The 16843-nt window shown below is 37.6% G+C and overlaps 1 protein-coding gene across 4 annotated transcripts in view; it reads right to left on the bottom strand.

Annotated features, from left to right (window-relative positions):
- Positions 1-16843, bottom strand: part of NAALADL2 (N-acetylated alpha-linked acidic dipeptidase like 2) — a 1446698-nt gene that overhangs the window by 816516 nt on the left and 613339 nt on the right. The window contains exon 1 of one of the 4 annotated variants that reach the window (XM_078147180.1): positions 6015-6140. The exons of the other annotated variants lie outside the window; for them this stretch is intronic. The gene's annotated coding sequence lies outside the window, so the exon portion shown is untranslated. Of the gene's footprint in view, positions 1-6014; positions 6141-16843 lie in introns of those variants that run through there. 4 annotated transcript variants of the gene reach the window in all.

The following is a 16843-nucleotide window of genomic DNA, read 5'->3' as shown; positions in this document are numbered from 1 at the left end:
CCTATTCAGTTATTAACACTGTCTCACTTCCAGCTCAAAATCTATGATCCTCTGCTCCTATGAAATTACTTTGTAAGACATTAAGATGTGATGGATATTGCCCAGACATTACCACACGGCAAATTTATTTGTAAACACATTCTCCCTATTATTATTAACCAAAAAAAAAAACCAAAAAATTAAAGTCTTTGGAACTTCTTTTAGTTTCCTTACAAAGGTAGCCTAGAAGTACATAGGATCATAAATAAAAGGCTAGAAGGTACCTCACAGGTCATTTCATTTTACAGATGAGAAAACTGAGGCTCAGAGAGGTTGAGACTTATACGAAGTCACAAGATAAATAGCAGAACCTGAATTTGAATAAAGGTTCTCTGATGCCAAAGCTAGCACTTAAATATTACAATCATTTTAGCATAAAAAGAATGGGTTTCATTCTCTCTTTGTAACCAATTCTTCCCCAATTTCATCCCACCTTCGGGAGAGCAAACTTGCCAATTTGACTTTAATGCTGGCAAAACCTTTTCAAGCTGGGCACAAGATAATTCATGGCTTGGACAAATATACTAACTTCCCCCTGATATTTTTGCCATTTTCAAAATTCAAAAAAAAAAAGTCTACCTCATAATGTATAGCTGAAGAGAAATAACAAATGTAGCCTTCAATTACTTTTATCAAAAAGCTCTAGGAATTAAAGTATAAATTCACGTTACCAAAGACCTAGTAAAAGGTTGGAAGACTCTTCTAAAGGTCATATTATCTTAATGAAGTGCCACTCTCTGACAACATGGCAATGATATTGGAGTTATAGACTCCATTTAGTGGGGAAAGCTTGGCAAAATCCATGCCCTATGTGCTCTAAACAAAGACACTGGTAATTTTCTTCAAAGGTCACACACATGTGTTATTTAAAACTAGGCATTTGCCAGTTGTGAATATATGAACAGTTAATATCAGATGTGAGGATTGGAATTGTCCATTCCTAAAATGCCAGTCTTTTCTCAATTATTTAAATCATAGGACATTTTGTTAGTTGACTTTCTCCTTGGGCCCACACAACTTTGCCAAAACCCTCAAGGGGGTGTGTTGCCCTGGGTTCTACAGAGAGCCTATCTGTGCATGGAAATTCTCTAGTTCTCAATTTCAATAAGGAGTTTTGGACGAAATGTTAATAAAACTGGTTTTAATTGTATCTCCCTTCTTCTCCTCCCCGCCCCGGAAAAAAAAAGTCCCTCTTGAAAGTGCTTTATCTTGTTCACCTAAACAATGTCACTCTTTGGCAAGCAGGAGAAAATGAGTTTCCACTCACTACCTGACTTATTTAATGTTAATCATCAATCTCTTTGAGTCTCAGTTTCTCCAAATGCAAAATGAGGGGACTGGACTCTGAAGTGTTCCTCAAGACTCTGTTCAAGTTCCATCTTACACATTAGGCCTTTTCTGACACCTTCTCCCATATCCAGTTGTTAGTATCCATCAATTCATTTGTATATATTTTTAATGTACTTATCTTTGTATGCATTGTTTGGGGCACCCACCCACTCCCCAAGTAATCTTCTTAAGGGAACTTTTTTTTTTAAATGTATCCCTAGTGCCTAGCAAAGTACTTGATGCATATTAGATGATTCATCATCATCATCATCATCACTAGAATCCACATAACACTTTATAATTTACAAGGCATTTTAAAAATGAGTTAGATACTATTATTATCCCCATTTTATAGATGAAGAAACTTTGGAAGGTAGAGGTTAAGTGACTTGCACGGGGTCACACAGGTAAGAAGTGTTTGATGAAAGATTCAAACTCATGCCTTCTTGACTCCAAGTCCAGAATTCTATCCACTGTTCCATCTAGCTACTTAGTAAATGTTTGTTGAATGAGTGAATAAGTCTATGCACAGGTGTTATTATACTCATTTTACAGATGACACAACAGAGGTTCAGAAAATTTTAAGTGATTTGTTTTTTGTCAAATAACTAGCAAAAGCCAAGAGTGGGATTCAAAATCAGGTCTTTCTTTACTCCAAATACAGCATTTGATTTAAGATACCACATATGTCTCTTGTAGAGCATCACTTCCTTTCTATTTCTATATAGGCTATTATGTGTAAATACAGTAGGTAAAACATGTTATTCATATATGCACATATACATATGTGTCTATATATAAACACATACACACATGTGTGTGCATAATGTATATATATCCATATATATGAATTTATATGTGAATTTTTGAATGTGTGTTTACAAATATAAGCACACTCACATATGTATACATATAGAAATAGAAATACATGGTGGAATTCACCAACCACATTTACATGCAAAAGGAAATGATAACTGGCCCAAGGTATTCACTCTTTCTCAACTAGTTTCTTGCAAAGCAACAAGAATCCCAAGGCTATCTTGGAACAGACAATTCGCCACAGTGAACCCTTGAAGGGTTCTTAAACGTTCTTGGACTCTAACCAACTCTTGCTCACACCTAGCCACCTTGATATCCTTTTTTTTTCTTTGTCCACCTTAACACATTGTCTACCATTCTCATTCTAAAAGTCTTATTAATCGGAAGATTTATAAATTAAACTTTGGATATATAACTGTATTTTCTCCATGACTCAAAAAGAAGAGTCATTCTGGTGATCCTTTCATTACTAATATATCAGTAAATATCAGGTAGTGAGTGGTCACTCTTGGCATGACTCTCTACTAAAATTCTTCTGGTGTTGTTGTATGGCCATAAGTAATGACATACAGTGGTTTCTAAATGATTAAAGTAAAAAAATCCCCCATGGCAATGAGGAGGTACATGGTCAATGTGAACAGGCTGCTATGTCTTACAAACAAGGAACTAAAAAGCAGGATAAAGAATATCATCAAAGAAAGGTAAGATCAAAAAGAAAGTTGGGCTGATTGGGTAGCAATCAATCGATAAGCATTTATTAAGCGCCTACTGTATGCCAAGCACTCTGCTGAGCACCGGGAATACAACAAAGGAGCCAAAGACAGTCCTTGCCCTTAAGGAGCCAGAGGAAGACATAACCAGCAGATAACCTGAGTGCTTCATTGACATCCTTGAAATATCATGAGGGCATTGGGTGAATACCTCCGGTGAATTTGTGGGAGCTAGGTGGCCAGGGGACAGAGAAACGGGCCTACAGGCAGGAAGATTTATCTTTCCCCAGTTCAAATCTGGCCTCAGGAACTTATTAGCTGTGTGACCCTGGACAAGTCACTAAACCCTATTTGCCTCAGTTTCCTCATCTGTAAAATGAGCTGGAGAAGGAAATCACAAACCACTCCAGTTTCTTTGCTAAGAAAACCCCAAATGAAGTCACATAGACTTAGACATGACTGATAAATGACTGAACATGCATAAGAATGGCATGGGATGGACAGGTTGAATGATATGCAATATGCATCATTTAGGAAAGCATCCACGTAGATGATATCACAGATTCATTAGATTTTTAACCCTAAAAGCCACATAATTGCTTGAAATGAAATACCGTATTTTAAGTCAATGCTAATGGATGAGTTTTTCAAAGCATTTCCTCACAGTTAAGATATCAGTGAAAATAAGTAGAAATTTAAATGTAAAATCATGAATTAGAGATGTTAGTAACTTACCTTGTAAATGTTTCCTTTGCCTCTAATGCTAAGAGGATCTAAGTAGATTATGGCTCATTGTGATCAACAGATGTAAAGTAATAACATTTCAAAACATTACATTAACTATAGCAAGTGTTGCACATTTTGATTTAACCTTAACCCTTTGTGCACATCTTGATATATATGAAGCTTATCTTTCAGAGGGATTAAAAATATTTCCTAAATCATGGCTTAATAATAGTTCACATTTTAAAAGTCTTTTAAAGTTTGCAAAACATGGTACACGTTATATCTCATTTAATTAGACCACCTTTTGTTATACACATTTTATAGATTTTTTTAAACAATGGGAATTAGGGAGATCTGGTAAGTCGACCAAAGCCAAGGAATCAGTAACTGTAAGTTCTTCCTGTATTAGAACATTGGTTCTGAAGGGGAGGACTTAGGTTCAAATCTCAACTTCCTACCTCTTTGGTCTTAAACTAGGCTTTCTGGGCCTCAGTTTCTTCATCTATTAAGTTATAGGATTAGACTAGAAGACTTCCTAAGTCCCTTCCAGCTTAGAAGCCACGCTTCTGTGATTCAAATTCAAGGTTGTACATTGTCTCTACAAAGTATAAGCAAAATCAGGATACCTCATGACTAGATCCAGACTCATGACCTTAACATTAAGCAGACACCAAAAATGAGAAATCAGGTTGAACAAGCAAGCCAACTCTATAACATGCCCACAAATGATGGAGCTTTTCCATATGGTCTCTCTCTCTCCCTCCATATAGCCCTTTGCTTTTTTGCCTTTGCCCCTTTACACCTTTGCCCCCCACCTCCTTGCCTCCCTTCCTCCCTCTTTCTCTGTCTCTCTCTCTCTCTGTCTCTCTCTGTCTCTCTCTGTCTCTCTCTCTGTCTCTCTCTCTCTCTCTCTCTCTCTCTCTCAATTTAAAAGAATCTTTAAAAATTTCCCAGAATCAGTTTCCATTTGATAGAAGTCAAATAAATTGAATGTGGACCTCAATTTGTAGGGATGTCAGATCTGTTGTATTATACTGAAAGATAATAATTACAACTATATCTGGTTCAGCTTCAAGTTTGTGGCTAGGTGTGTGTATGTTCATTTGTGTGTGAATCTGTGTATGTGAGTGAATCCTATGTGCCAGATTCCCAAACACTCATAATTTATGAACAATAAGGAAGGAAACGATGTCATGGCCTCCCGAGAATGATTTATGAGATGGAGCAGTGGATTTAGCTTCTGAGAACTGGAAGAAAAGTTAAGTGACAGTTTAGGGAATGAAACAACTTGAGAAATTGCCCTTTCCCACCCCAACAGATGGGGAATCTCAGTTGTAGAGCTGGAAGATATAGAACTCGCCTCAATTCTTCTCATCCCTGTTACATGCACTGAGAATTCAAGACTCTGACCCTGAACCTCAGATAAATGAGTGGTCTTTTAGAGAACCTATTGAAGGTTTGGGGAGAAGTCGTATCTCAGCATTTTTGATTTATGAAGAAGTCTGAAGGCCATTTAAATATATTCATTCTCTCTTTCCTTCTTACTCCCCTTTTTCCTTCTCCCTCTCCCCCTCCTGCCCCTGTCTCTATCCTCCACTCAGATCTCTACTTCCTCCTTTATCCACCCTCTGTCTCTCTATGGTCTTCCCTCCTCTACTCCTTCTTTCTTTCCAAAAAGTCTTCATTAGGCTCCTATTATTTTCAAGACACCACATTCCATGAAGCCCAAACGAGATATCATTTCTGGTGAAAGGAGAAGAATGACTCATGATATTAACAAGAACAACACTAGTTGTTTGCCTTTGCCTTTTCCTTACTATCTAAATGAGGTGTGGGGACCCTGTGGCCTCGAGGCCATGTGTGGCCTTCTAGGTCCTCAAGTACAGCCCTTTGAATCCAAACTTCACAAAACAAACCCCCTTAATGAAAGGATTTGTTCTGTAAAACCTGGACTCAGTCAAAAGGCCATACCCAGGAATGTAGAATGTGGCCTGGAGGCCATATGTCTGGGGACATATTGTAACCTGAGGATGATGGGACCCTGTTAGTTTAATGAAACCAAATATTCCTCTGCACCTGGAAAGTTGATGTGTCTTAAGAAAGGCAGAGGAAGAAAACTCCTCCACCTATAAATACAATTATAGATTTGGAGTCTGTAAGAATCTTAGATGTCACCATATATAACATCCTCACTTTACAAAGAAAGAAACGGAACCCTGAAAGGTCAGGTGATTTGTTCAAGGGCTACAGTAAAACTCAGGTTCTCTTAACTACAAATCTAGCACATTTTTAACAGTACAATGGAAATTTCCAATCCTAGCACAAATAATAGTAGCCTTTCAGTATTGTTTACTTTTCCCTGGTAAGTATAACGGACATTCTACTACTTACCCAAGCCACAGAGATGTTAAGAGTACTAATGAGAGTGGATAGTTTTCAAGTGGCTTGAAGAGAAGAGAGGCCAAATGAAGTACAGAGAAATCCAAGGTTTGTTAGAAAGAGCGAATTCCAGAGATTAAACCTAGAAAATAAAGCATTGGCATGAAAAGTGACTGCAGACCAAGCCCTGCACACCCTCTTCAGTCATTGCATACAAAATGTCAGCAATAATATATTCTAGGCAGCTGTGGCAGAAAATGGGGCTGCCAGGAAGATATGGAATTTTTCAGGGAGAGAGAGAAAAAAAAAAGAGGAAGTAGAGAGGCACTAGGCCCACAGTCATTATCTACCTGTGCATGGATGTTCCCTATTCCCCAATAAGGGAATGTTGAAATGTTGGTCAATGCCTTCCTCAAGGCCCTTTCAAAACTGGTGCTTTAGGAAACAGAACAAATGCATAGCATCACAAAGAATTGATTCAATTCAACAAACATTTATTAAGCATTTGCTATACGGCTAGCACATGTCAGGAACTGGGTATACTTTAAAAAGATGGAGGAAGGGTAGCACCTGCCCTCAAGAAGCTTATTTTCTACTAGGGAATGTGTGGGAGATGAAATAAACACTGTGATTCTGTCTACAGAAGCTTGGTAAAGGTTCTAGTCAGAAACTGGGAATATAAAGTGATAGTGACTGCAGGAATGGTCACAAAGCTAGCAGAGTATAAGAAGTATTGATGGAATGAGTGAATGAACAAACACCTGAATGGTGGTGAGGGTAGACAGTGTATAGATATAAGAGGATTTGCTCATTTCAAAATCACAATTAAGAATCTGTGTTTTAAGATGTCAGAGTGAATCCTTCAACTGAAGATAATGGGCCTTTATCTAGCTATCTTACTACACTTGCTTCAAGGTCCCAGGGTCAATTAAGCAATCAAAAAGCATTTGGTAAGCGCCTACTGTGTGCCAGGTACTGACTAGCTGCTAGGAATACAAAGAAAAAGAAAGAATTTACACTCAAGTGAGAGAGACTAATACATATATAAAATATATAAAATTTAAATATAAAATGAATAAGTACAAATATATATGAAATGAATACAAGGTCATTTGGGAGTTGGGGGGTGAGAAAAGACTTTACGTTGGAAATTGTGCTTTGGCTGTGACTTAAAGGAAGAGAAGGACTCCATAAGGTAGAAGTAAGGTATGAGCATATTCTAGGGATGGGGGGTGTGACCAGTGAAAGGCCCAGAGACAACAGATGGATTGCCAGAATCCCAAAATGTCAGATTTGGAAAGTGCTCTAAAATTAACCATCTGGTCTAAAACATACCTGGAGAAGACTCTCCTATGTAAAATAACAAATACATTGTCATCCAACGTTTGTTTGAAGAACTCCAACAAGGGGGACTCCATCATCTCTCGAGGTGTCCCACTCCACTTTGGGACAGTCCTAATTAGCAGGCAGATTTTTCTTAAGTGAAGGCTTACGCTGACCTCTGTGCACTTCCAACCACTGCTCCTAGTCAAGTCCCTCTAGAGCCAAATAGGAAAACTCTAATCCTCCTCCTGCTTAAGAGTCCTTCAAATAGGACTTTTATATCCTAACCAAGACTCTTCTAGACTAATCACCACAAGCACCTTCATTTAATCCTCATATGGCATAGATTCAAGCCCTTTACCACTCCTAAAATTGTCCTCCACTGGCTTTCCCTAGAGTGGCAAGATGACGTTGTATAGGGGGAAGGGAGTGTCTGGATTAAGAAGATCTCAGTTGAAATCCAAGTACCGACAATTACGTGTCAATCTTATAAAGAGAGAGGAGTAGCACAGTTGATCATGCCAGGCCTGGAGTCAGGAAGACATGAGTTACAATCCACTTTCTAGCCATGCAACCCTGGGCTAGTCACTTTGCTCCTGTTTGCCTCAGTTTCCCCATCTGTAAAATGAGAATAGCAATAGCGTCTACCTTCTAGGGTTGCTATAAAGATCAAATGAGATGTCAATTGTAAAACATTTAACCACTGTGACTGTAAGTGGTTCTAAATGCTACCTAATGCTAATGCTAGTAAGTGTTATGTAAATGTTAGCTATTGTTATTATTATGCTTATAAGCTATGATCTTGAACAAATGATTAACCTCTCTGAGCCTCAGTTCTGACCTGTGTAAAATGAGGAAATCAAGCTAGATGACCTCTAAGGTCCTTTTACCCCTAAAACAACAACAGGAACAAAGTTTGCAAAGCAATTTACTTATCTCATTTAATCCTCACATCAGTCCTGTAATCTTATGATCTCCCTACAATGAATATCTTAATTTCTTAACAATTTACTTAATTGCACTGAAGAGTTGCTGAAGCTAAACAAAAAATAATCACTCTGATGACAATGCTGATGAACTTCCCCAAACTTAGGAAGGCTGGTACTTGGGCGACAAACAGTAGACCATACCAGGCCAACCCCTAAAGTCTTTCCAATTTGATAGAATCTCCTGGATCTCATGCTCTATTGGTATAACCTTCAAGAATCCAGAGTTATCACTGCATCATAATGAAATATCAGAGGAAGATTTTAGTTACTAACATTAAAACTAAATAAATTCAAATGACTTTAAGACTATAGGGGAGAGTACAGAAACCCTGGGCTGATCAAATGATATCCAAGGAATTAGATTATGGATATGGATTTGGCCAACACAGATTCTTTCTCAAGTATACCATCCTGGAGGTAAAATACCCTGAAATATTGCCATCTGCTTCATCCCTTTTGCAATTTTAAAATTAGAAGCATAATGGCAAGCAGTCAACATACTTGAGCACAAAGAAAACTGTAGACAGTGCAAGCTGGTATCTAATTCTTTGTCTTCTACAAAGTATGACATCTATCCATAAAAAATGTGGTATATGAAAAAGACACTATATTTACCACCTAAAAACTCAATAGCAATTTTTCCCATTTTTATTCTATAAAGAAATTTACAAGTAATTCATCTTTTCAGCAGACCTATGAGTAAATATAAATGCTTTGTGGCTCTTTATGGGGCAGAGGGTGCATCAACAACTCTCCCAAAGTCTCCACAGTCAAGTTAAGAATAGAGTTGTTCTTCACCCACAATCATCTATTTATGTCAAATGATTAATTTAATAAATAAAAATGATATTCAAGAACTACCAGACGGGGAATTGCAAATCATTGCCAATATTCTTGTGCTACAATGAAAGGTCTTATTGAAAGCCATATGGCTGCTCTAGGAGTGAGATATTTGCTATCAAAGCGAAGCATGGGGTCAACAAATGTGTTTTGTCTTATTGGGTAGTTTCAAAACATAAAGGGAGAGGGAGGCCTTTAATAATGCAGTCCCCCTTTCAAAATATATAAAAATTTTAAAAACATTCTTCATAATCTGGTCCCCTCTTACATTTTTAGATTGCATATACCTTACAATCTAACAGCACTGGCTTTTTATGCAGTTCCTTGCACAAAACACTCTATCTCTGGGACCCCAGGTAATTTCAATGGCTCTCTGCTATACCTGGAACTCTCCTCCTCATCTCTGCCTCCAGTTTTCCCTGCTTTCTTCAGAGTCCTAGATAAAATCTCACCTTAGGCAAGAAGCTTTACCTAGTGCTCCTTAACCTTTGTGCTCCTCTCTGAAATTCCCTACGGTGTTCTTTGTACATAATTGTTTTAATGCTGCCTCCACCCGATTTTTACCTTTCTTTGTATCCCTAGCATTTAGTACCATAGTGGCACATAGTAGGTGCTTCATAAATTCTTGTTGTTGACTGGCTGAGGAGCCTCTCTTTTAAAAAAGCCAGGTTGAATCACTCCCTTAAAAGAGTAGCCCTGATTAAGTAGATTAGCAATAGCTGGGATAGGAGCTGGTGAAGAATCTCTTAAAAACTGGATCAAATCCATTTGTAAAGGATAAAGGGGAAGAAATCTAAAGACTATTAGGAACTCCAAAGGAGATAGTTTATGCCAAAAGAAACAAGCTGTTTGAGGGCATTTAATACTAAGACTGAATGACAGAAAGTCATTAAAGAAGTAATTAAACCTTCATTCTAAATCATAGCTGAGGACAAGCTGAAACAGATGGCATCAGAAGCTGTGAAAATGGCATGGGTCAGCCCATTAGTGGGAGGAAGAGAAGCTCTTCTTTAGAGAAGTGAAGTTCAAACAGTTAAGTTTGGTGACAAGGCACTCCATTTTACCTGGGGTTAGAAAACAACAATCTAACTTGCATCAGTCATATCTTATATATGGAAAATTAAAGGTAATTAATCTGTGTGTTCTCTAAATAAGATTTTTTAATTAACAAAAATTGACAAGAATATGCAGGGAAAAAGTCTGTTGTTCTCAGCGGCTCAGCTTACTGCACCTGTGACCCGTGAATCCCGCACCGTTGATATCCTGGCGGCAGATTCATAAGGTTGAAGGTCGATGTTTTAGAGTTAGTGAAAGGCTGGTCTATAAAAAAATTGTTTTCCTGCAACATTAGCCCCTTTTAATCAACCAACTGATCAACCAAAAAACATTTATTAAGTGCCTACTGTGTGCCAGGCACTGTGCTAGGCACTAGGGATAAAAAAAGAGGCAAAACACAGTCCCTACCTTCAGGTAGCTTACAATCAAATGTTGGGTTTTTTTGTTGTTGTTTTTTTTTACAGGTGAAAAGGTCATGCTACCCCATATCTAGGTTATACTGAAATGCTGCAATAATAACGAAAATAACAATAGCATTTATATAACGATTTACAATTTGCAAAGCACTATACGTGTTATCTCCTTTGACACTATATTAATTCCAATTGTTTTGTTGAATATTTTCAAAATATATAGCAGGAAAAACCCCTTTGTAACCTTCTATAATCCAGTCTACTCACAACTATCATACCAATCTTTGTGAAACATAATTCCTATCATATCACTCCCCTGCTCCCTTACAGAACTACACATTGCCCATATTCAAAACTACACACTCTCTGATCAATAACTGTTTAGCAATGACTTGGATGAAAACATAGAAGGCAAACAGATCTAATCTGCTGGTGACACAAAGCGGGAAGGGATGGCTGAGTTCTAGAATGTTCTCAGCAGACTGGAACTATGGGATCTATCTCATGAGAAGCACATCTAAAAAAAATGGAACACAAGTGTAAAGGAACCACAAACCAAGCTATCTAAGGATATTTTGAAGGAATTTGAGATGCCTAGAACAGAGAACATTTAGGGATGACATGGTCAATATCTTTAATGTCACAGTCAGAGTCCATATAAATGTATTACGTGCCTGCTTTGGACTGAAAAAAAGAAAAAACATAAAACCATCCCTGTACTGAAGGAGCTCACGATCTAATGGGGAAAGCCCATTACTAAAAAGTTGACTCAAAATAAGGAAAATTTCCTTAACGATTAGTTTTGCTATAGTAAAATATCTATTTGAACACAATACTCCTTATGTCATCTTACCTGGGTAGATAAAGAAGGACAATCAATACTTTCTTCCTGGAAGTTAATGCAGTACAAGTTTAGATGAACTTTTGTTTATATATATTGTATTATCCTTTGGTTGCTGTGTTTCATTGTTAACTCCTATTAAGCTTTGGGTCCACTGAAATCCCCAGATTTTTTTTAGAAGGGCAGTTATCTAGCCACAATTTCCCTTACTTTTGCTTAAAAGCCAAGTATATCAACACAAGTATAAATTGTGACATTCTCCCTTTAAATTTTGTTTCAGTCTGCTAAGAACTTTTAAAAAATAGAATCACTCAATCAAAAATCATTTATTAAGCTCCTTATGTATATTATACCCATGCTTAATCGGCTTACATTCTATCATATAAGCATATATCAAATATTTACCAAAAAAAATGCAGATGCGTTGGAGAAGATGTGGGAAAATTGGAATAATAATTCACTGTTGGTGGAGTTGTGAACTGATCCAACCATTTTGGAGAGCAATTTGGAACTATGCTCAAAGGGCATACTGCGCATACCCTTCCATCCAGCAATCCTACAACACCACTACTAGGTCTGTATCCCAAAGAGATTAAAAAAAAAAGGGAAAAGGAACCATGCATTAAAAAATATATATTTATAGGAGCTCTTTTTGTGGTGGCAAAGAATTAGAAATTGAGGGGATGTCCATCAATTGGAGAATGGCTGAACAAGTCGTAGTATATGCATGTAATGGAATACTATTGTTCTATAAGAAATGATGAGCAGGCAGATTTCAGAAAAACTTGAAAAGACTTACATGAACTGATGCTGAGTGAAGTGAGCAGAACCAGGAGAATGTTGTACACAGTAACAGCAACATTGTGTGATGACCAACTTTGATAGATTTAGCTCTCAGCAATACAATGATTCATGACAATTCCAAAAGGTGTATATAATAGAAAATGTTATCCACATCTATGGAGTCTGAATGCAGATTGAAGCATCCTATTTTCTTTTTTTGTTTGTTTTCTTTCTCACCATTTTCCACTTTTGCTCTGATTCTTCTTTTACAACATGACTAATGTGGAAATATGTTTAATAATTATAATTGTACATGCATAGCCCATATCAGATTGCTTGCCAACCTGGGGAGGAGGGAGGGAAGGGAAGGAGAAAAAAAATTGGAACTCAAAACTATAAAAGGGAATATTGAAAACTATCTCTACATGTAATTGGAAAAAGCAAAATACTATTAAGTGAGGAAAAAATGCAGGGGGTGCTCGGGAGGTGCATGACAGCTCTGAGAATCAGGAAAAGCTTCATGCAGAAGGCAGTGTTTAAGGTGAATCTTGAAAGAAACTAGTGGTTCTGAGAGGCACAGATGATGAGACTGGCTATTCTTGGCAGGAGAGACAGCCAGTGCAAAAAGGCAGAGGAGGCAAATAGGTGTGTGTCCCATGTGAAACAGGAACAAACAGTAAGGAGGCTCTTCTAGCTGAACGGGGAGGTCCTGGAGCAGAGGAATGCATAATAAAAGCTGGAAAGGTAGTTGCATCATTCAGCTTGTTAGCTCTCCTTTCCACCTTTGGGTCATCTGTCAACAGCGCACCTGGTAAAAGCTGTTGATGGGCGAGACGCTTTTTAACAAAATGACCACTATTATGTTCCTTTCAGCTCCTAATTCCCAATTTCCATAATGGACTCATCAAGCTCTGCAGATTTAAAGGATCTCCTGCCACATAAGGGTGATGAGCTTTGTTGATCTGTCTTCTCATTTTCTCTGGGCTGATATAATGGAGCTTAATTTTATTTCTGCTCATGGACTGACTTGAGGGAGCATTTGCTTAAGTGAAAAGGGACATTTGTATCCTCGATATGAGCCATACATACTTACTTATTTGTGGTTAATTGTTTGCAGTTCTTACATAGGGTGGATTTAGTGATGAAATTAACCACAGGGTAAAAAGCTTCATTGAAAGACATCACTTCCAGGATTTGATAAGTGATGGCACTTCTGTACCCTACCCTGACAGACCTCATCTGAAATATGGTGTTGAGTTCTGAGTGCCAAATTTTAGGAAGGACACTGGTAAGCCTGGTAGTGCCCAGAAGAGGACAACCAGGATCAGGTCAAGCTTCAAGGTCATGCCACATCCAAATCAGTTAAAGTAATTAGGGATGGCTAACCTGAAGAAAAGACTGAAGGGAACAAGATAGTTGTAGGCATGCACTTGAAAGCTGCCATGTGTAGGAAGAATCGGGTTGCTTGGCCCCGAGGACAGCTTCAGAACAATCGGCACCTGTTTCAGAAAGGCAGGTTTAGGTTGAAAACCTTAACAATTATAGTTAGGCTCAAGTAGAATGGACTACATAGAGAAGAGGGAAGGGAGGGGCTCCCCCCTCCCAGAAGATCTTCAAGTAAAGCTGATTGACCACTTAGCTGCGGTGCAGAAGAGACTCCTTTTAAGGCTTGGTTTTAGGTGATCTTTGACATCCCTTTGATCTTGGAAAGGCTGTCATCCTTTGATGTCACGGGGTTTACAGAAGGTGGTATAAATAGAATGACAAGGAGCTGAGGTCAACGAGTGACTTGGAAAGGATGCGAAGTCTGCCAAATATTTTGAATTATATCCTAAGTGCCTAATTAGGTTCTCTGCTTCCAGTCTCTCCTGTCTTCAATCCATCTTTCACCTAATCGACAAAGTGATATTCCTAAAGCTCAAGTCTACAAATCTAATCATGTCATTCTCTGTTCCAGGAGCTTCTATGCTTCCCTGTTACTGCCAAAATAAAATACAAAGTGCTTTGTTTGGCCTTTAAGGACCTTCACAATCTACCTCCAACCTAGCCTTCTAGACTGATTTTATATTCATCTCTGTCACAAACTCTGCATTCTCATCAAATCAGCCTGCTGGTTTTTCTGCACGTATGACATTCTGCTCCTCATCTGCATGCCTTTGCAATGGCTATGCCCTGTGCCCAGAACTTACTTCCACCTCATAGAACTCATATGTTATTTTGAGGCCCAGCTCAAGCACACCTTCTACCAGGAACCTTACTGATTCTCCCACTTGCTAATTTCCCATTTAGAAGAAAAAGGACACATTTGCCATGAAAATATTATTGTGGTATATTGCCATATTGTGTGTCAAAAAGCATGGAAATTGTAATTTGTCTATGGATGACACGGTCAGAGCTGGAGAGAAGAAGAGATGTCACCTCAGTCAAAATGTAGGCATTCAGGAAACACCCTCCCTCCTGCTTCCCTCCCCACTCATGTCCTTTCTCAAACCCAACAACCTACAAGTTCCCATGTTGGCAACAATTCAACTATAGTCCATTCTATTCAGTTCAAAAGAACATATGCACATAGTGATACTGTGGGAAGAGTGCTGGATTTTACATCTGAAGGTCTGAGTACAATTCAGACTCTCTGACACAATTATGACCTTGGATGATTGTGACACTCAAATTGTCTGAACCTCAGTCTCCTCATCTGTAAAATCAGGTGGATGGGGAGGAAAGGGAAGAACTAGATGACCCCTCAGGTGTCTTCCTGCTCTATAGTTACACTTCTATGATCCATTGTTCTAACTTTTTGAGAAAATATTTTAATAATGGTCCAACCACATTGATACAATTTATGGCCTTATGGCCTCTGTTCTAAGCTACTTGAGCGCAAGGACCACCATTTAAAAAGACAAAACAAAAAAAACCAAAAACTTTGTGCCCTCAGCTTTCATCAGTATGTGTTACTAGGACAAACCATTCAAATGAATGAGATAGGCCCATAATTAAGCATCAAGAGAAGGTGGTGTTATACTGCCTTTAGAGAACATTACAAAGCCTTTTTTTTAATGACCCTAGATGACTTCAATAAACAAAGGCCCATATTTTTAATACCAATATTCAAACAATGTTATTGCATGGCAGTGAAATAGAACACAACAGAGATATGAAAATGAATATCTCAAAGAGGATGTAGCATGTAAGCAGGCTGTAAGATAAAACCAAATACAGTATGTCACAAAAACAAATGGTGTGGCAAGTGGTAAAGGATGACACGTACATACTTACATACATATACGCATATATACATATGTAGTATACATACATACTCATACGGAGCATGTGTGTGTATAATATAGATAGTCTCTATATACACACACATCTTTATTGGATTTATAGATACAGACTTGTATGTATGTGTATGTATATATTTGTATATATACACACATATACATATGTATATGTATTTACATATATGACAAATAAAGCCTCTAGATCTATATCTGGATCTAGATGCCATATATATAGTAGAGTTCTACTGATATAAATGACTTTATCGATAGATACTCTACTATATATGTTATTGTTTAGTTGATTTAGTCATGCCTTTGTGACCCCCTTTGGGATTTTCTTGGCAAAGATACTGGAGTGTTTTGCCATTTATTTCTCCACTCTACTATATTTAGTATCCAGATATAGATATAGGTATCTATATCAATATGTACTCTACCATATATGGTATTTTATATCCATTATCTATCTATCTATCTATCTATCTATCTATCTATCTATCTATCTATCTATCTATCTACCTATCTACCTATCTATCTATCTCCAGGAGATCTGCTGGTATTCTTGTGAAGCTAGGAAGGCCCTCAGCAGGCTGGCTGGACACTTTGAGTCAAAAATCTAATGGATGATTGTTGAAAACTAAAAATAAATTAATTAAAAAAACAAAACCTAATGGAAAGACATGGATAAGAGCTACATAAAACGGGTAAGAAGCAACTTGCATCATGACAGGGTGTCTAATAATCTATCCAAATAGATGAGATTACAGGTCCATTTGAATGTATTTTGCACATAATAGGCCCTTAAATATTTGCTAGTTTGATTGTATGATTGCCTCCAGTTGGATGGTACAAATAATAATCATTAAAATTGCTCAGAGGAGACAGAAATAATTTCAAGACACAATCATCAATGAAGGTTTTATAGAGGAAGGATACAAACCAAGTCTTGAGGGATGGGGAGGCAAAAAAAGGAAGAAGAGTAATCCATATGAGTAGAAAAGTATGAATAAAGTATCCTAGAGGCAGAAAAACTCAATTTACTTCTGGGGAAGTGAAATGAGCTGCTCACCTTCTTTAGAGATGACAGTTAATGTAGAAAAGAAGTGAGATAAAACTGGACAGGTAGGTTAGGGCTAGATTATAGAAATTTAAATGTTGAGCTAAGGACAATGTTATAAAGACAATGAAAAACTGCTGAAGGTTATTATACAGAGCTATTACATAATGATATATCTTTCAGGTAAATTAATATGACTGGATTATAATACAGCCTAGAGTCAAGGAGGACAATTAGGAAGGCACTACTAAAACACAA

The sequence above is a fragment of the Phascolarctos cinereus genome, unplaced genomic scaffold (genome assembly GCF_003287225.1).
Source record: "Phascolarctos cinereus isolate Bilbo 61053 unplaced genomic scaffold, phaCin_HiC Scaffold_7;HRSCAF=346, whole genome shotgun sequence".
In the NCBI taxonomy this organism is placed as follows: Eukaryota; Metazoa; Chordata; class Mammalia; order Diprotodontia; family Phascolarctidae; genus Phascolarctos; species Phascolarctos cinereus.
This window is presented reverse-complemented; position numbering and strand designations above follow the sequence as displayed.